Source organism: Chenopodium album, chromosome 26, assembly GCF_948465745.1.
Source record: "Chenopodium album chromosome 26, dcCheAlbu1.1, whole genome shotgun sequence".
NCBI classification, from domain to species: Eukaryota; Viridiplantae; Streptophyta; class Magnoliopsida; order Caryophyllales; family Amaranthaceae; genus Chenopodium; species Chenopodium album.
The window spans coordinates 3276823-3294962 of NC_137859.1; the positions used below are offsets into that span (position 1 = coordinate 3276823).

Here is an 18140-nt window from a genome sequence, read left to right on the forward strand (position 1 = left end):
GTTTACTAAATTACGGTTCGGGTCGGTTTTTGGTTTCAAAAAATAAATTGTTTATCGAGTTGTTTGGATTCGGGCAGTTAAATGGTTTTGGTTTGAAATTTGATAATTCTTGCTAACCTTTAGCGTTCACAAGTTTTATATAAAGTCGCGAATAATTTCATATTTACTATTTAGGCATCATATTATAAACAAATTCTCATTGATTTTATAAATACATATTATGTTCTGTTTCAAGTTTAGTCATACTGATCTTACTAGTTTATTACGAAGTAGATTATAAGAGTTAGTGTATTAATGTATTATTGTGTTTACAATTAGGTTATTATATGCTTCTTATTTAATCATTTATATACATGACTAGAGGCAGTAGTGTTGCTAATAGTTTGAGGCAGGGCCTGAGCCTGCTTGTTTTGCTCTTGTTTGTGAACACTGATTATCCTTAATGAATGATTTGCCTTGCTATTTTAAAAAAAAATATTCTAAGATTTCTAATAATTAATCCATTTAATTATATTCCCGTCAAAAAAAAAAATCCATTTAATTATATAAAAAAGTTTGTAAACAGTTCGATTTAGAAGCGGTTTGGTTCATAAACGGTTCGGTTTATAACCAGTTCGGTTTACAAACAGTTCGGTTTTTAAATGGTTCGGTGCAAACGGGTAGCAGTTTGCTAACGGTCCGGTGTAAGCGGTTTTTTTGCCAGTTTAAACGGTTTCGGGTTGGAGCCGGTTTCGGGTTAGATACGGTTCGGTTCTTTTTCGGTTCGGATTTCTTTCAGTTCGGTTTATATTTGGTTCGGTTTGTTAACGGGTTCGGTTCTTATACGGCTTAACATTATTCGGGTCGATTCGGTTTCGGGTTTACTAAAATACGGTTCGGGTCGGTTTTTGGTTTCAAAAAAATCGATTTTTAATCGGTTCGGTTCTCATATGGGTCAGTCGGTTTCGGACAGTTAAACGGTTTCGGTTTGAAATTTGACACACAATTATGAGGCTTGTGAGTTGTGACTCTTACGAGGCTTGTGAGCTGTGACTTATTTCTTACGTACACGACAAAGTATCATTTATAATTGAATTTAAACGCTCATTCCAAATTGGTCAATGTTAGTATATATTGAAACTATGTTTAAGAATAACAGAAATATTAAATTTAATTTTTTTTTTCCTTTTAAAAAAATGTGTGTTTTCCTTGAGGTTCGCTACACAATGTGATTGCTTGTAAAATAACAAAGTATTCCATATAACACTGATTAAATAATTTTAATGATGGCTGATTATATGGTGTGGTCAGCCACATATAAGAAAAAAAAATAAGACTAGCGATTGGTCAAATGGTGTGACCGCTTGCGAAATAATAAAGTATACAAAATCTTTTTATTTTTTTTTTCCCTTCTAATTTTGCACCCACAAGGCCACAATTCTGTCATGTTACGAGTACATGGCCTAGGATAGTGTAGGCGTGTAGCAAATGAAGACACAACTCGGGCAATCTTCGAAAATGGTCCACCACAACTCTTACAATATGAAGCAATCACAACCTCAAAAGAAAATTTAGGTACACGTTGGCAATTTTAGTTAAACTTCATGAAGCCATCAAATGTAAGAATGGACCCCGCATTACCAACCTCTCAAATCATTTTGGATAATCGAATATCAATGGCTCAAAGCTAATTGTTTGTTTCTATTAATACAAATTCAATCAAATATGTGCTTAAATAGAGTCGAAACGAATAATACGTGTAAAATGAAGGTATAACAGATCAAAGTATATCCATATTACTCTTGTAGAGGATATTGACAATATTAGGATTGACAAGTTAAAATGAAATTTCATTGTATATGGATGGATCATGGAATCAAAATTAATGGAGTAATTAATGGAGTAATAATGATTACATGATTTCTTACTTTATTTGTAAGACATTATTTTCTAGTGTTGTAATCTATATACTCCTATCAAACATTGTTGCATTATAAGTAAGATTAATACTGATAACTCATACATTTCATGTCAAGTCCATAGTACGAGTCGGCAAATCTGTAACCATAAATCATGTTGCGTCATGTCAAATTTTACAACTAATCGCCCGTTATAATTTTACTTACATTTTGTCACACTCATCTTACTATAACATGCCTTATTATTATCGTGTCTCAGGTCCTAAGCTAAGCCAATTCGATCTAGTGCAATCTTTTACCAAAGGTGTTTTTTGTCTTAGATAAGTGGATAAAAAAACCAAAGGAGATTGTAACACAACTCGAAATTGACGGTCCAAACATCCTCTCCAACCCAAAAAAAATCGGATCGGACGGTCATTATTCGAAGAATTAAGAGTCTCCAAAGTCCAAAGACTCAACCTTTGCAACATCCATTGAAGAAGAAAGTAATCTTTCTGAAATAAAGAAAAATAAAAAGCTCCAAGTTTTCATATGATTCCTCAAACAATTGAAGATTTCATCAAATTCCCAAATTGTTAGGGTTCTTTAATTTATTTCGAAATGTCAGCAATTGTAGATAGACCTTTAATTCATACCTCAAATCATTGCTATAAACCCAGTTATTATTGCCATGGATTAAGCTACTTTTGTTGTCCATCTTCTTCTAGGGTTTCTTTATCCAATTTTATCCGGAATTCGTCGACACATTCTCGATTATTCAACAATTCTTATCGACAATTTAGGGTTTCAATTTCTAAGGATTTCTGCAATTCCTCTAATTTGTGGAAGGGTAATTCCAGAATTCGAGCTAATAGTTCTTGCGAGCAAGATACTGATTCTACTACACCCAATTCATCTTCTTCTTCTTCGTCGGAGAAAAACGACGCGAAACAGGGGAGCAAAGGAGCGTCGAATTCGAGCTCGTCGTCGCAACCGTCGTCGTCGCCTTCTTCTTCTTCGCCGAGAAGAGAGAAAGAGGGTAAGAGTTGGTTTAAAGGTTCTGGGGGGAAATGGCGGTGGCAGCCATTGATTCAAGCTCAAGAAATTGGGGTTTTGCTTTTGCAATTAGGGATTGTGATGTTTGTTATGAGGCTTCTTAGGCCTGGGATTCCGTTACCGGGTTCCGAACCGAGGCCTCCGACGACATTTGTTAGTGTACCTTATAGTGAGTTCTTGAGTAAGATTAATGGTAATCAGGTTCAGAAGGTTGAGGTTGATGGAGTTCATATAATGTTTAAGTTGAAGAATGAAGGTGGAAGTGGTGTTATGGAGGGTGAAATGAGGGGCAGTGGGAGTAATTTGCAGGATTCGGAATCATTGTTAAGGAGCGTGGCGCCGACAAAGAGGATTGTATATACTACAACTAGGCCAATTGATATTAAGACCCCTTATGAGAAAATGCTTGAGAATCATGTTGAATTTGGCTCACCGGATAAGCGATCAGGCGGGTTTTTGAATTCAGCATTGGTAAGAATTGGGTTTAATTCATATGCTTAATGATAAATGTGCAAACTATTTTTGAGTAGTATGTATTTTGCATTAGAATTTGAGAACAAAAACTATGAATACAAGCAGTCTGTTGGCAACTTGAACTATCTGTTATTCATTGTAAAGTTTGTGATGTGAAACATGTATGATTCAACACTTAATTTGGTGTAACTGATTGCTCTGTATTACCCTTGCCCGATGTGCAAGTCCATTCCAAGTTGCAATTTGTATGTTGTGTTTTATGCTAATGTATGTAAAGAAACAAAATTTGGACCTCAGAGTGGTGCTTGCAAATGATTTGGCAACAACCCAAGGAGACATTAAGGAAGATACTCTTCCCCCTCCTCCCCGAATACTTGTCATGTCACTTGGGGGTGTATGCTCTCGAGTGCACCTAATAGGGTTTCCCCTTCTTAGAGCTATATTTCTATTTGGAGTTGTCACATTCATTTAGATGCAATGGAAGGATGGGGAAACAAGCTGGGTTAATGTTTATGTAAATGGCAACGGAAATAATGTACTAAATTACCGACCTTCAAGTGTGAAAGAGAGAGCATCTCATCAATTGGGTTAAGAAGTATATGACCCTTGAAACTGGTATAGATGTTTTTCTATAGAATAAATTTTCTGCTGAAAGGTGTAATACTTGATTTTATATATTTTCTCAGCTTGGTTTAAAATTTTATAAGATTGTCTTAGCTGGTATCCTTGATTTGCTTTCCATGTAATCAATCAAGAAATTGTATTAGAAGTCACATTCCTGCTAAGTATTACTAGATAGGTATATAGAAACTGCAAGAATATTTTACATTTATTTTATGGAGGGTTATGTTGATTGTGTGAGCCATTCATTGTCTTAAGCTCAATCATATGGAGTCAGGATGCTCAACAGTTCCCTGTTCTTTCTTTCGGTGGTAGTATGGGTTTTTTTTTTTCCTTACCATTTCTGTCAGCGTGACCTATTTTCAGTTATACCGATGAGTTTCTTTGCTGTACGCATTCTCATGGTTGTTTTGGTGCTTGTTGAAACTCTTGGGAAATTGGGATTTAAGTTGGCTAGCATGTTCATGAGGTCATCTTGCATATCCTAGTTCCTTGATTGGTTGAAAATTGTGTTCTCTTGTTTCCCCATTTCTGGTTTCTGTTTTCATTTCCTTTTCCATGCAACCTAATCAGTCTTCTCCTTCCCTACTTTCTAGTTCCAGTACATGTGTATGTTGGATTGTCCGAAATTAAACAATTGCATTTGCATGCTTCTGATTTATTTTATTTATTTATTTTTTTGCAGATAACCTTGTTCTATGTTGCTGTGCTAGCTGGACTCCTCCAGCGGTTCCCAGTTAACTTTTCACAGGTGTGGAATTATCCTCCCTCTTCCCCTTCATTGCAACATGCTCTTTCCATTAGGATTTAGGAACACACCTTTTCCGCTTATTTACTGGTTCTAATATGTACAGAATGCACTGGGGCAGCTTAGAAATCGTAAATCTGGGAGCTCTGGTGGTACAAAAGTAACCGAGCAAGGAGAAACTGTCACTTTTGCGGATGTGGCAGGTGTTGATGAGGCCAAGGAGGAATTAGAAGAAATTGTGGTACCTGTCTTGGCCTTAGGTTTAAAATTGTCAGTTTGTGTTTTATATGAAAATGATGTATGTATTTCTGCTCAATGGATAGGAATTTCTAAGGAACCCAGATAGGTATGTACGGCTTGGAGCACGTCCTCCTCGTGGTGTTTTACTGGTGAGTTATGCTTTGATGTTTTAAATAATACAAAGTATAATGTTATATGAGAGTCTTAATCTTAAAAAATTGCCATATTAGACTGCTTAAGAAAGATGATAATACATTGTACTAGGAAATATTCTTTCGAGCAACATCAGTTTGTGCGAATATTGGCTTGCAGTCTGACTTAACAAAATCACCTGCTTTGTTGTTATACTTTATTTATGTGTGTTCCTTGAGAAAGCACTTTGCCAGTGCTATTCTTGAAGGTTAGATATTTAAGCTAAGTTACTGCTGTAAGATAAGGTATTAAGGCTAAGTTACTGCTGTATATTATCAATTGAGCCGTTCTTTCATGCCTTATGTCACATTATGTTCCTTGTTTGCTTATATCGTGTTGTTTAGCATCTCATATTAAAAAAAAAAATTGGGCCTGGAATTCTTTATTACCCTTCTCTCTTAATGTGCTCTTTTCATCCTGAATTATGTGTCTTTATACACCTGGTGGTACTAGGTGTAGGATATAAAATTGCTCATCATTTTGTTTTGGTCTTGTTGATTGAAGATCGGTTTTGTTTGCCCTGAAGGTTGGTCTTCCAGGGACTGGCAAGACTCTTTTGGCAAAGGCTGTTGCCGGGGAAGCAGAAGTTCCATTCATTAGTTGTTCTGCTAGTGAGTTTGTTGAACTCTATGTTGGCATGGGAGCATCACGGGTGCGAGATCTTTTCGCTCGAGCAAAGAAAGAAGCGCCATCAATCATATTTATCGATGAGGTTAGATTGACTGCACAATCAAGTAATAGAGTTGGAATTGGTGAGACTAAGTAGTTGATATTGTGGTTCTTTACAGATAGATGCAGTTGCAAAAAGTCGGGATGGAAAATTTCGCATTGTGAGCAATGATGAGCGAGAGCAGACGTTAAATCAGCTGCTAACTGTAAATTTTTACAGACCTTTTCTAGTTTTTGCAACTCTAAATGCGTCATCATTTGGCTAACAAGCGTTGATCTTGCAGGAGATGGATGGATTTGATAGCAATTCTGCTGTAATTGTCCTTGGAGCAACTAACCGTGCTGATGTCTTAGATCCTGCTCTCCGTAGGCCTGGTAGATTTGATAGAGTGGTTATGGTCCGTGTTTGATCCTTCTTGCTTAGGTCATAACACTGTTATGCTTGAAGATTATTGACCTTCAAGATTTACCTATATCGTATGTTTTTCTCTGTAGGTGGAAACGCCAGATAAGATTGGAAGGGAGTCTATATTAAAAGTGCATGTTTCAAAGAAAGAACTTCCACTTGGAGATGATGTTGATCTTAGTGATATAGCTCGGATGACTACAGGTTTTACAGGGTATACACATGCCTTGTCTCCAATCCCACTTATTATCTATTTATGTCCTTTTTTTGATGCATTCTTATGATACACATTGCAGGGCAGACCTTGCTAATTTGGTAAATGAAGCTGCCCTGTTGGCTGGTAGACTGAATAAAGCTATTGTGGAGAAAATAGATTTTATTCAAGCGGTGGAGAGATCAATTGCAGTATGTCTGCACTCCTGCTAGCTTGTGTAATTGTGTTCCTTTATGTGTATGCTTGCTTGGGTGCCCGAGGATATGTATTAAATCCTGTAGAATGGCCTATGATGTCTTCATTTATTGTATCGCATCTTTGATGAAGTTGTTCCTACTGCTGCTTTTTGTTGTCTGTAGAATGTAGGTTCACAATATTCATCGGTTATCTTACTTCAAGAATTGCTGTTATTCATGGGCCGATTTTATAAAATTAGTAGCAGTAATCATCCAGTAACCTCCTGTCTCAGTCTGAAAATACCATAATTTACTCAATCTTTGGTTGACAAGTGTTCCCCATCAACTAAATGCACAAATAAATAGCCTCGTTGTAATTATTAAAATGAAGGGCCTCTTAATGGTGCACTGAATTAAGTGAGGGTTGTTGTATGCAAAATGGTAGGGAAATTGAAATATGGGACATAACAAAGTAAGAACATTTATATGTGACAGTAGTTGTAGGGAGTACATTCCTTTGCTTAGGGGATAGATAGTAAATCTTATGTTGCTATGTATGAGTGAAAATGGCTTTGAAGTCATGTGTTCTTTTGGGGCCTCAATACCTAATAGTTTATGACCTTATGTTCAGGTTTTGCTTGTTCATTTCAAAATTCTGCTTTCTGCAATTTAATGTGTCATATGAGATGCTATATGCGTGTATGCCTGATTTTAATGAGCTTAAGGATATTTTTTTTTCATTTGTTGCAGGGGATAGAGAAGAAAACCGCCAAATTACAGGGAAATGAGAAGGCTGTTGTTGCTCGTCATGAAGCTGGTCATGCGGTTGTAGGGACTGCTGTTGCGAATCTTCTTTCAGGACAACCTCGAGTTGAGGTAAAGTACTCTTTTTTAAGATATCAAGAGGATAGTAGGTATTGAAGTACTCTGCTTTAAGATATCAAGAAGGATAGTAAGTATTCATTAGACTCGAGGATATGTCATATTTCAATGATGTCCTGATTGAGATACTGAAGTCTTTGTCTGTTTTCAATTGTGCCTTGCTGTTAAAATGAAAGCTACTCTATGGATTGTAAATCTACATCAACTGCAAAAGGAGGTTGTATCATAATAAAGTTGTGTACTTTCTGGGGTTTTATGTTTGCAGAAATTGAGTATATTGCCAAGGTCCGGAGGTGCATTGGGCTTTACTTACACCCCTCCCACAAATGAAGATAGATACCTTCTTTTTGTGGATGAGCTACGTGGACGACTTGTTACACTTCTTGGAGGGCGTGCTGCAGAGGAAGTTACTTACGCAGGACGTGTTTCAACAGGAGCACTTGATGACATAAGGAGAGCAACTGATATGGCTTACAAAGCAATAGCAGAGTATGGCCTTAGCCAAACCATTGGCCCAGTATCTTTAGCAACACTCTCTGCTGGTGGGATTGATGAATCGGGGGCTGCTCCTTGGGGAAGGGATCAGGTCTGCAGTACTTACCTCTTATAAGTTGTATAATTTTTGTCTAACTGCTTTTGCATTAACTTGAGATTGTAAAACAGGGACATCTTGTTGATCTTGTTCAAGGAGAGGTTAAAGCACTCCTGCAGTCAGCTCTTGAGGTGGCATTATGTGTTGTACGTGCTAATCCTAATGTTTTGGAAGGTCTGGGTGCTCATTTAGAAGGTATTCTCTTTGATGTCTGTGATTCAATTTCTCTGGTTTTGAGTAATCTATAACCTTCTGGTGATAGTGTTTGCTCTTTGTATTATCAAAATTCATCTTGCTGGCTCCTTAACATTCTCTCTTTTTAAAAGTAATTTATGTTTGCCTAATGCACAAGGATTAAAGATTTTTTTTTGTTTTTGTCTTCCTCTTATATATAATCCTGACCAAATACAATTAATGTTTCCCAGCATCAGTTTTTTGACTTGTTTTTCATTGTGTTTTGTGTGGGAGGTTTGAGTTGTTCATAATTTTCATCGGGACTCTTAAGGAGAGTGAAAGTCTACCTTTCTCTTTCTGAATAAACAAAACATCAACTCTTTAGCAACAGAGCCAAATATATTACTCCGTATGTATGTTGTAGGTTATTAGTCATCTGGTTTTTGTTTTTTTGTTTTTTGTTTTTTTTTTTTTTTTGGGTAAGTTATATTAACTCTTAGCTTTTTTGCTCATTGATTTGTTTTCTCTTAAATTGAACCCTTTTGAATGATGTTATTCACTGCTAAGATGATACTTTGTTAAGTTGTCATCTTACTGCCATCTATCTAGTCTGAAGCTGCCAAAAGATGGGCAGTATTGAATCTTGGGGCCTAACAAATTTGTAATTGTTGGCCATTAATACCTAGTTGGGTGTTATGTAGGCTAAGCATCACGTATTTCTGCACATGCATTACTTGATCGAGTCTTTCTGAAACAGTGTTTATCCTTGTGTAGAGACAGAGAAGGTGGAAGGTGAAGAGCTACAGAAATGGTTAAAACTGGTGGTTGCACCAGCCGAACTCTCAGTCTTCGTTCAAGGCAAGCAAGAGGCTTTTCTCCAACTACAACGAGTTCCGGAATGAAAGCTATATAGTGTGCTATTTGGCATCTGACATTCTAGAAGAATATTGGATGGCAAGAATTCCTTGAAATAGCTCCTAATCAGACACTTCATGTGCCATTTTTCTCGTGTCCTTTCCCTGATTGCAGGGAACTTCATATTTCAGCTTAATCATCTTTAAACCTGACAGCTACTTACCACTGTTGACAATCAGAGGTAAAAAATGGAGTATTTGAAGCACCGACGATAGAATAGATAATGAAAGAGATGAAAATGGAAGGTTTAAAATCTACTGTCACAGTGCTGCTATCTTAATCACAAGAAATACCAGCTTTGTATAATATCTAAATTCTTCTGTACATGTAATCATTATTTCAGGAAATATATAGTGATTGTATCTTATGCTTATTTCTATATACCGGCCCCATCCATGCATATATCAATCATAAATCAGTTTCACATCTTTTGTTTTTCCTTTGCTTGAATTTACATACTCTTTCATTGGTGTACTGGTTCACATAAAGTAATACCCCCACCTATCACTTAATATCATTATAATATTTTATTTATTTTTTGAATAATTCTTCTGGCATAACTGGTTGTATTTTTGTAGGGTACAATTAGCAGCTCAATCACATGGATATCAAACTTACTGAATGATGGAGATAAAAGTAGGGGTATAAATGAGCCGAGCCGAGCCGAGTATTACATTGTTCATGTTCAAGTTCATTTAACTTAGCCGAGTTTGAACACGATCCCGAGCTTTCAAGCGAGCTCAAATTTCTGTTCAAGCTCAACTCATTTAGTACACAGTATGTTCACGAACGGTTGGTGAACGACTCATTTATTTAATGAGCCTTTCGTGAACGAGCTTAATAATAAACGAGCTTCTCCAATAAATGAGCTTTGTATTTTTGACATTTGAAAATCTCAAAATTAGCATAATCATTGAATCTTAATTATAAACTTAATAATTAAGGGTTCGTTTGGCATTGCTGTGGTTTCTGTTTTTTGGTTTTTTGTTATATGAAAGTATATGATATATGCCACATAATAAATTAAAAATTATATAAACTTATTAAAATCATAATATTTTTGAAAACTGGCAACAAAAAAGTGGAAACTCCTTTTTCTTGTTTCCTGTTTTTGGTTTTTAGTTTTGAAAAAAACAGAAAACTGAAAACCAAAAATGATGCCAAACAAGCTCTAAATTAACAATTGTGAATAAATCAATAATTCATGAACATAAATAAACAAATAGTTCATGAACATAAACAAACGAGTTGTTCATGAACTTATTTGAACGAGCATATCTATGTTCGTGTTCAAGCTCATTTATTAAACGAGCTTTAATATTTGTTCAATCTCGGCTCATTTAGTAAATAAACGTACATGAACGAGCTTCAACCGAGCCTGAACACGAGTAGTTTATTGATCGGCTCGGTTCATTTACACCCCTAGATAAAAGGCTGATCCAGCTCTTTTAATAGCAAGTCATTCGCAAACAAGTGAAGAACAAGGCATGACGTCTGAAAACATGATAACAAGAGGTGAACGAAGATATATATATAAGATAGTTTTGAGCACCAAGTAGGCCTTTAGAGGCCCTTTGGGTACCATGGAGAGCACCTCGATTATATACATGTCGAGTTCAAAAATGCTCTCCAAAAGCCAAATTTAATTATTTGAAGGAAATAATTTCTGATATCAACCCATTTTCGAAGATTTTGGGACCTGACCACAAAGACTCAAGTGATTGTAGGGAATGCACCCTAGAGTCATATAGCATTGTTGAGAACTATATATGGTCATATTTATTAACATAAAGCCATGTGGTTGCCTTGAGTTAATGAAGGGTGAAATATACTTAGCTAGCTAGATGTAAAGTTTAAATTTAAAGTAGACAACACCAACCATCCAAGTGGCCTCCTGGTGTCTCGTATGGTCCGTAGAAAGCACCCTAACCTCTTTCCTTTTTGGAGCCTAGAAAAGTCGAAAATTATCCAAAGCTTGGCTATAATCTATGCTTTCGAATCAATTTTGAGATTTTTTTTTCAAAATTAAAATGAATGAATAAGATGTCATAAAAGTGGGTTTGTAATATTAATTCGCCAAATCACCCGAATTAAATCCAGAAAATGCATTTACGCGAGTAATTACTCATATACTCTTGATGTTTTTCTAGCTATATACGAGTACTATATATACTAGAAGCTATATTATTATTGAGGGACGATACTTTTCTTCATGTCACAATAATTTACTTTGTATCAGAAAGATTATTGGGGGACAAAAGGAGGATCATCGAATTTGGATGAATGTAAAAATGTTTGATTAATCATGATATTGTGAGGCTGATATTTTTTTATGAAGTTAGAAAAATCTATGTCAGCATCAAATGTGTTTGTGATGTTTTTGGATTTAGTGCTGCAATTAGTGGACTTGATGGCAAGAGGTAATTGCCACTTGTCATGGCTTACCTAAATTCAGTTCAGCTCAATTCAGTAAATGTGAACAGATCCTTAGACAATAAATTCGCCAAATAGTCACTTCAAAAAATAATTTATTTTGACAAATAATCACTTCAAATAATAATTTTTTTGACAAATAATGTTGACCAATAGGCAATAGCAAATGTTTTATTGTCACTATTTTCATTTATTTATTTGTTTTTTTGGTGCAAACTTATTTATTTTGTTGATACTCTTGAGTCTTGATAGCTTAAATGGTATATTCTTGATAGCACTATGAATATATCTTTTAAAATTATAAAAATTGCTGCTCAACCATAAATTTAAATATCTCGATTACAAGGCCAATTGACAAGTGTAACCCAAATATTTTTGCTTGACAACTTTTCACAAAACTAATAATATAGTGCCCCTTTAAGGCTTTAAACTTATGTCATGTCCTCTTTTTCTCCAATAACTTATCATCCTAGTGGTGTATGGTGCCACACAAATTATTTATGAATTACTTTTGAACAAGAAAAGATCTATAATTCCATAAATTAGTATTTGTGTAGTGGTAAGAATTATTATTTATTTTGTCAGAAAGGCTTATTATTTGTTCAAGGACTAGCTCAATCAAAAGTTTAAGTTGATGGTTGAAGCCTAGAAATAGAACTCGTGACCTTTATGTCACGTTGACTCTTGATACTATGTTAAAGGACCAACTCAACCGACCGAGTAATCCTTGAATAAGTAATCATAGCCTTACGGTGTAGCTAGCCATAAATAAAACTTTGTAAATTAAATAAGAATGGAAGTTGTAACCATCATCTCACACTAATTTTGAATTGAAAGATCACATTTCCAAACAAAAATTGTGGAGCACATCATATTTGTGATTTTAGAGGCAATTATCATAAATAAATATCTAAAAAGTAGACTTTATAACTTATGATTTTTTTTAATTAATTTTCGGAGTTTGTTGTTACACACTTAGGGCCTGTTCTCTTACGTTGAAATTCAGTTCACTTCAGTTCACTTCAGTTCAGTTCAGCTCAGTTCAGTTCAGTTCAGTTCAGTTCAGTTCAGCTCCTAATTTCCTTCTCTTATAAAATATTCATTTCAGTTCAGTTCAATTCAGCTGAGTTCAGTTCACTTCAGTTCAGCTGAGTTCAGTCAATGAGAACAGGCCCTTACACTCTATAACAAAAACATCCTCGTAATCACGAGATTCTACCATCCTTCTTCTGTGTAAAGCTACACTCTTCACTCCACTTCTCATCTGTCTCTCTCTCTCCTCAGTTTCGGTGAGTTAATCTCAACTTTATTTTTAATCTGTTTTTTCTGCTATTAATTTCTTATTTGTGTATATGATTAATCGACGACATGCATGCAACTTGTTGATAAAATTTTGTATGACAATGATGGTTTATTGTTATGTTAATTGCAATTACAGTAAATTTGATATGTTTCTGGAATTTGGGACTTGAATCTTTGTTCTTTTTGTTTATTGAAATTCTGATGTTATGATGTAGGATAATTCCCGAATTTGTAATGACAAAATGGGTTTTCATTTTTTTTGGCGTATTTTTAAAAATTAGATGGTATGTTTATGAGAAGACTTATCTTGATTATCGTTTTGTTTTGTAATTAAGGATTACAAAATTAAAAATTTGAACTTTGTTGGATTTTTTTTGATTCAGGTGCTTTAGATTGAATTCCCCTGTTTAAAAATTGAAAATGGTTAGCCTGAATTATTGAATGTTGTTTGGGCCTATTCTTTCAACCTACATTATTTGCATTAGATGTACCCCTTTCATTCGGAAATATTAACTGTCTGTTTAAATTTTGGATGTCCGGAAAAAGTTGTCACCTTTCTTGCTGGGATGTTCGGAAAAAGTTGTCACCAGTCTTGTGTTAGCTATGGTTTGTGTTTTTTTTTTTTTTTGGTAACTTGGTTTATGATTACGTTAAATGTCTTAGTATGTTAATGATATCATCTCATATCCTTAATTACGGGGGAATTGTACAATATGACTACTATTTTTCTAAAGCCGAAGTAAGCTAAAGCATGAACACTGCAAATTAAAACTACTTCTTGAAAATATGGGTGTTCGGACCCTTGGATTGGTTTGCTTTAGTAATTAGTATCTGACTGTTCATCTTGAGTATGCTAGCATGTAGTGATCCTTAGTATAGCCAGCAATGTAAGGCTAACTAGAATTGCCACCCAAAAAAAAAAAAGCTAACTGATCTTCGGTACATTAAGCTAACCGGAGTCTTTTAGTTTCTGATATTTTTATTTGGAAAGGCAAAGGAGTGGGATTTTGCTTTAATCTTTGAGAATTTTGTGCCTCTTGCAATTTTGGCCTCAAAACCGGCTATTAGCTGTGGAAATGAGCCATACCGTATTGTGACTTTTGACTTCTGATATTCTTCTATTTTACTAATAATGTCACTCTTTCAATGCATAATCTCATGATTTCAGGAATGGCTTCACTTCAAGCTACTTTGACTACAATCTGGTGCAAGAATGATAACCACTCTACCCCGTCCATGCTGCCCAAGACTTCTTTCTTGCCTAGATTCGATACGCTGGGAAATGCTGCAGCTGCTAACGCCAAGGAATTTCATATTAGTGCCTTGAGTTCAGGTACTCAGGCCACTTTGACCTTTGATCCACCAGCCACAAATGAAAAAAAATCCAAACAAAGTAAACATACAGTTGACCCTTCTGCCCCTGACTTTCTTCCACTCCCATCCTTTGAGCAATGTTTTCCAAAGAGCACAAAAGAATGCAGGTACTTGTTTTCATGCCTAAACTTTATAATTTCATTTTCTTATAGGAGCACAACCTTTTTTAAAATTTTATTACATTTTCGTTAGAATAATCACTTTAAATTGCTTATTCAAGTGAATATTACTTCATGGTTACCAATACAATGATCAATTGATCATCTTGATTGCACTTCTTATTCTATCCTGGTTCTTGTAGCAAAATCTTTCTGTATCTTCTGATTGTTTGTTTATGGTCAGAGCAGTTCTATCAGTTTGCTTGAAAATTTACCGCTGTCTTCATTGTATAATGGTTTATGCATATAATGTACAGGGAGGTTACTCACGAGGAATCAGGTCATGTACTCAAGGTCCCCTTTCGGCGCATCCATCTTTCTGGGGACGAACCCCATTTTGACACCTATGACACCAGTGGTCCTCAGGATATTAGTCCAAGGATTGGTATGGATCCCTTGTTCTATGAGCTTTGTGTTCAGCAGCATTGATTGGGTTAAGATTGAATTCCAACTTTCATATAACTTACTTTACTTGGTCAATTATGTTATGATAAACAGGACTCCCCAAGTTGCGCAAGGATTGGGTTGACAGGAGGGAGAAGTTAGGTCTGCCTCGATACACTCAGATGTTCTATGCTAAGCAAGGAATGATAACTGAAGAGATGTTGTTCTGTGCTGCTCGTGAGAACCTTGATCCTGAATTTGTAAGGTCAGAGGTTGCTCGTGGACGTGCAATTATCCCTTCCAACAAGAAGCACTTAGAGTTGGAGCCTATGATAGTTGGAAGAAATTTTTTGGTCAAAGTTAATGCAAACATTGGAAATTCTGCTGTCGTTAGCTCAATTGAAGAGGAAGTCCATAAGCTTCAGTGGGCAACAATGTGGGGTGCAGACACAATTATGGATTTGTCAACAGGTCGCCATATTCATGAGACACGTGAGTGGATCCTACGGAACTCTGCTGTACCAGTTGGTACGGTCCCTATCTACCAAGCACTTGAGAAGGTGAATGGCATTGCTGAGAATCTCACCTGGGAGGTTTTCAGGGAAACCCTGATCGAACAAGCAGAGCAAGGTGTTGATTACTTCACCATCCATGCTGGTGTTCTACTAAGGTACATTCCTCTAACAGCCAAGCGCATGACTGGGATTGTATCCCGGGGAGGATCCATTCATGCAAAGTGGTGTTTAGCCTACCACAAAGAGAACTTTGCTTATGAACACTGGGATGATATTCTCGACATCTGCAACCAATATGATATAGCATTATCGATTGGAGATGGCCTCAGGCCTGGGTCCATATATGATGCCAATGACTCTGCCCAGTTTGCTGAGCTCTTGACCCAAGGAGAACTTACGCGACGAGCCTGGGAAAAAGATGTGCAGGTACATACAACCTTATGAATTGTGCTAGGATTACATATATTATTTGCTTATGTTTAATTTCCTTGTTACTATGGCTTATTTTTCACTGTAATCATCAGTTCTAATCGTCGCTTTACATGTTAAGTAATAATGTGCTATTGTGACTTCAGGTGATGAATGAAGGGCCTGGACACATTCCAATGCACAAGATACCTGAAAACATGCAAAAACAGCTGGAATGGTGTAATGAAGCTCCATTCTACACTCTTGGTCCACTAACAACTGATATTGCTCCTGGTTATGATCACATAACCTCGGCCATTGGTGCTGCCAATATTGGAGCCCTTGGTACTGCACTTTTATGCTATGTGACACCAAAAGAACATCTTGGATTGCCAAATAGGGATGATGTGAAAGCTGGGGTTATAGCATACAAAATTGCTGCTCATGCTGCTGATCTGGCCAAATGCCACCCACATGCTCAAGCATGGGATGATGCATTGAGCAAAGCTAGATTTGAGTTCCGATGGATGGATCAATTTGCCCTCTCACTCGACCCAATGACTGCCATGTCCTTCCATGATGAAACCTTGCCATCAGAGGGTGCCAAGGTTGCACATTTTTGCTCTATGTGTGGGCCTAAATTCTGCTCTATGAAGATAACCGAGGATGTCCGCAAGTATGCTGAAGAACATGGTTATGGTGATGCTGAGGAAGCTGTACGAGAAGGGATGGAAGCTATGAGCGCTCAGTTCCTAGCTGCTAAGAAAACTATCAGCGGAGAACAACATGGTGAAGCCGGGGGAGAGATCTACTTGCCTCAGAGTTACGTAGATTCTTTGAAGAGGTAAAATAGCATATTACACTCCATATAACTGGTTACCTCTTAGCAAAATAATTGTAATTACCTTCTAAACTTCTTGATCTCTTGACTGTTGCAGGTAGAAATCTACACTTGAAGTCGAGGCAGTGGCGTAGCTGAGCTTAGCCCTCCTTGAAGCCTCAGTGGATGCAGATTAATATAAGCATGGACTTTTTTATGCCCTGAGGTGGTAAGTTCAAGGTTGATGTATAAATAAAGAATAGACTAGTTCATCCATAAGCTTGTTTGAAACTATGGCTCAGTGAAACTCCTTTCCCTTTGTTGTGATCTATTTCAATTTATAACTTTTTTTCGTTCATATTTTACAATGTATTGACATAAGAAAGGCACCAGGGGTGTTTGTCTCTGCTACAGCATCTCATCTGTTTAGACGGAAGATGCTGGCGAGACAGGCTGAGAAAGTCCCTTTGAACCTGAACAGGATAATGCCTGCGTAGGGAGTGTGCATTTTCTTTTTTCGTTTTTTTTTCCTTTGCGTGCTAACAGGGACAGAGCTTCCTGTATATGGGGCAGCTTGATCTGGTTAGCTGGTTCGGTATCTTGACCATGCCCATCTCTGATATCCGGTGGGTAGCAACTTAATGTTAGCTAAAATAAATGTTGCTTCCCTCACTCGCTTTTGACTATATGATACTTCATACTACATAATTAAATAAATTGGCTATATATATGCAATATTATGATCTGTATTAACACTAAAACTACTCTAGATGGTACACATCTTGTAAAAGCTGTTAGTAAAAGCTTCCTGTTTGTTAGAGATGCTACCTGCAGTTGTATACTCATTCTAGACCTAGGATGATAAAGTTATTGTCGCCGAGTTGATTTCTATTTCAGGAATATATTGAATGGAAAGAAATCAGTACTGAAGAAATCCTGATGATCTGATCAGTGATCATAGTGATCATTCATATCGTTCCTAGTCGTGTTTGATGTTTCTCCACCCCGTCATTTCACTATATTTCTTTTTGCTTACATGCAAGGAAAGACATGCATTACGCATCAGCTGTACGATGTTAATCCAATTTGAGTACTTACCTGGATAGATGGTCTAGGATATAGGAAATTAGGAATGAATAAGAGAGCAAGTGTAACTCAGTTGATTCTCATTTTATGATATTGAATGAAGAGTGAAATATATCCTTGCCCCAAACTATGTGAATCGAATAATGTAGTGGATCATATAAGAATTGGCTATTTGGCTTAACACCCCAATTAGGCAATTACCCTAGAAAATAAATGAAATAAAATAGATTTAAAAATATATACTTTCACAGTTTCATGACATCATTATAGTTAAGTCACATCACTTTAATACACTTATATGACATCATTATAAATATATGACATCATTATAGTCAAGTCACACCACATTATTACATTTATATGATATCATTATATTTCATGAATTTCAAAATAGAGTCAAAACTCATTCTTGGTACTTTATAGA

The 18140-nt window shown here is 36.2% G+C and overlaps 1 pseudogene across 1 annotated transcript; it reads left to right on the plus strand.

Annotated features, from left to right (window-relative positions):
- Positions 1-2284: 2284 nt before the first annotated feature.
- Positions 2285-17450, plus strand: LOC145617314 (phosphomethylpyrimidine synthase, chloroplastic-like; annotated as a pseudogene). The gene is made up of 15 exons (XR_014107705.1): positions 2285-3404; positions 4714-4779; positions 4883-5017; positions 5100-5165; positions 5735-5920; positions 5997-6083; positions 6162-6275; positions 6373-6497; positions 6580-6692; positions 14140-14452; positions 14761-14888; positions 15002-15828; positions 15978-16654; positions 16749-16859; positions 17024-17450. The product of XR_014107705.1 is annotated as a phosphomethylpyrimidine synthase, chloroplastic-like (transcript).
- The last annotated feature ends 690 nt before the right edge of the window (positions 17451-18140 follow it).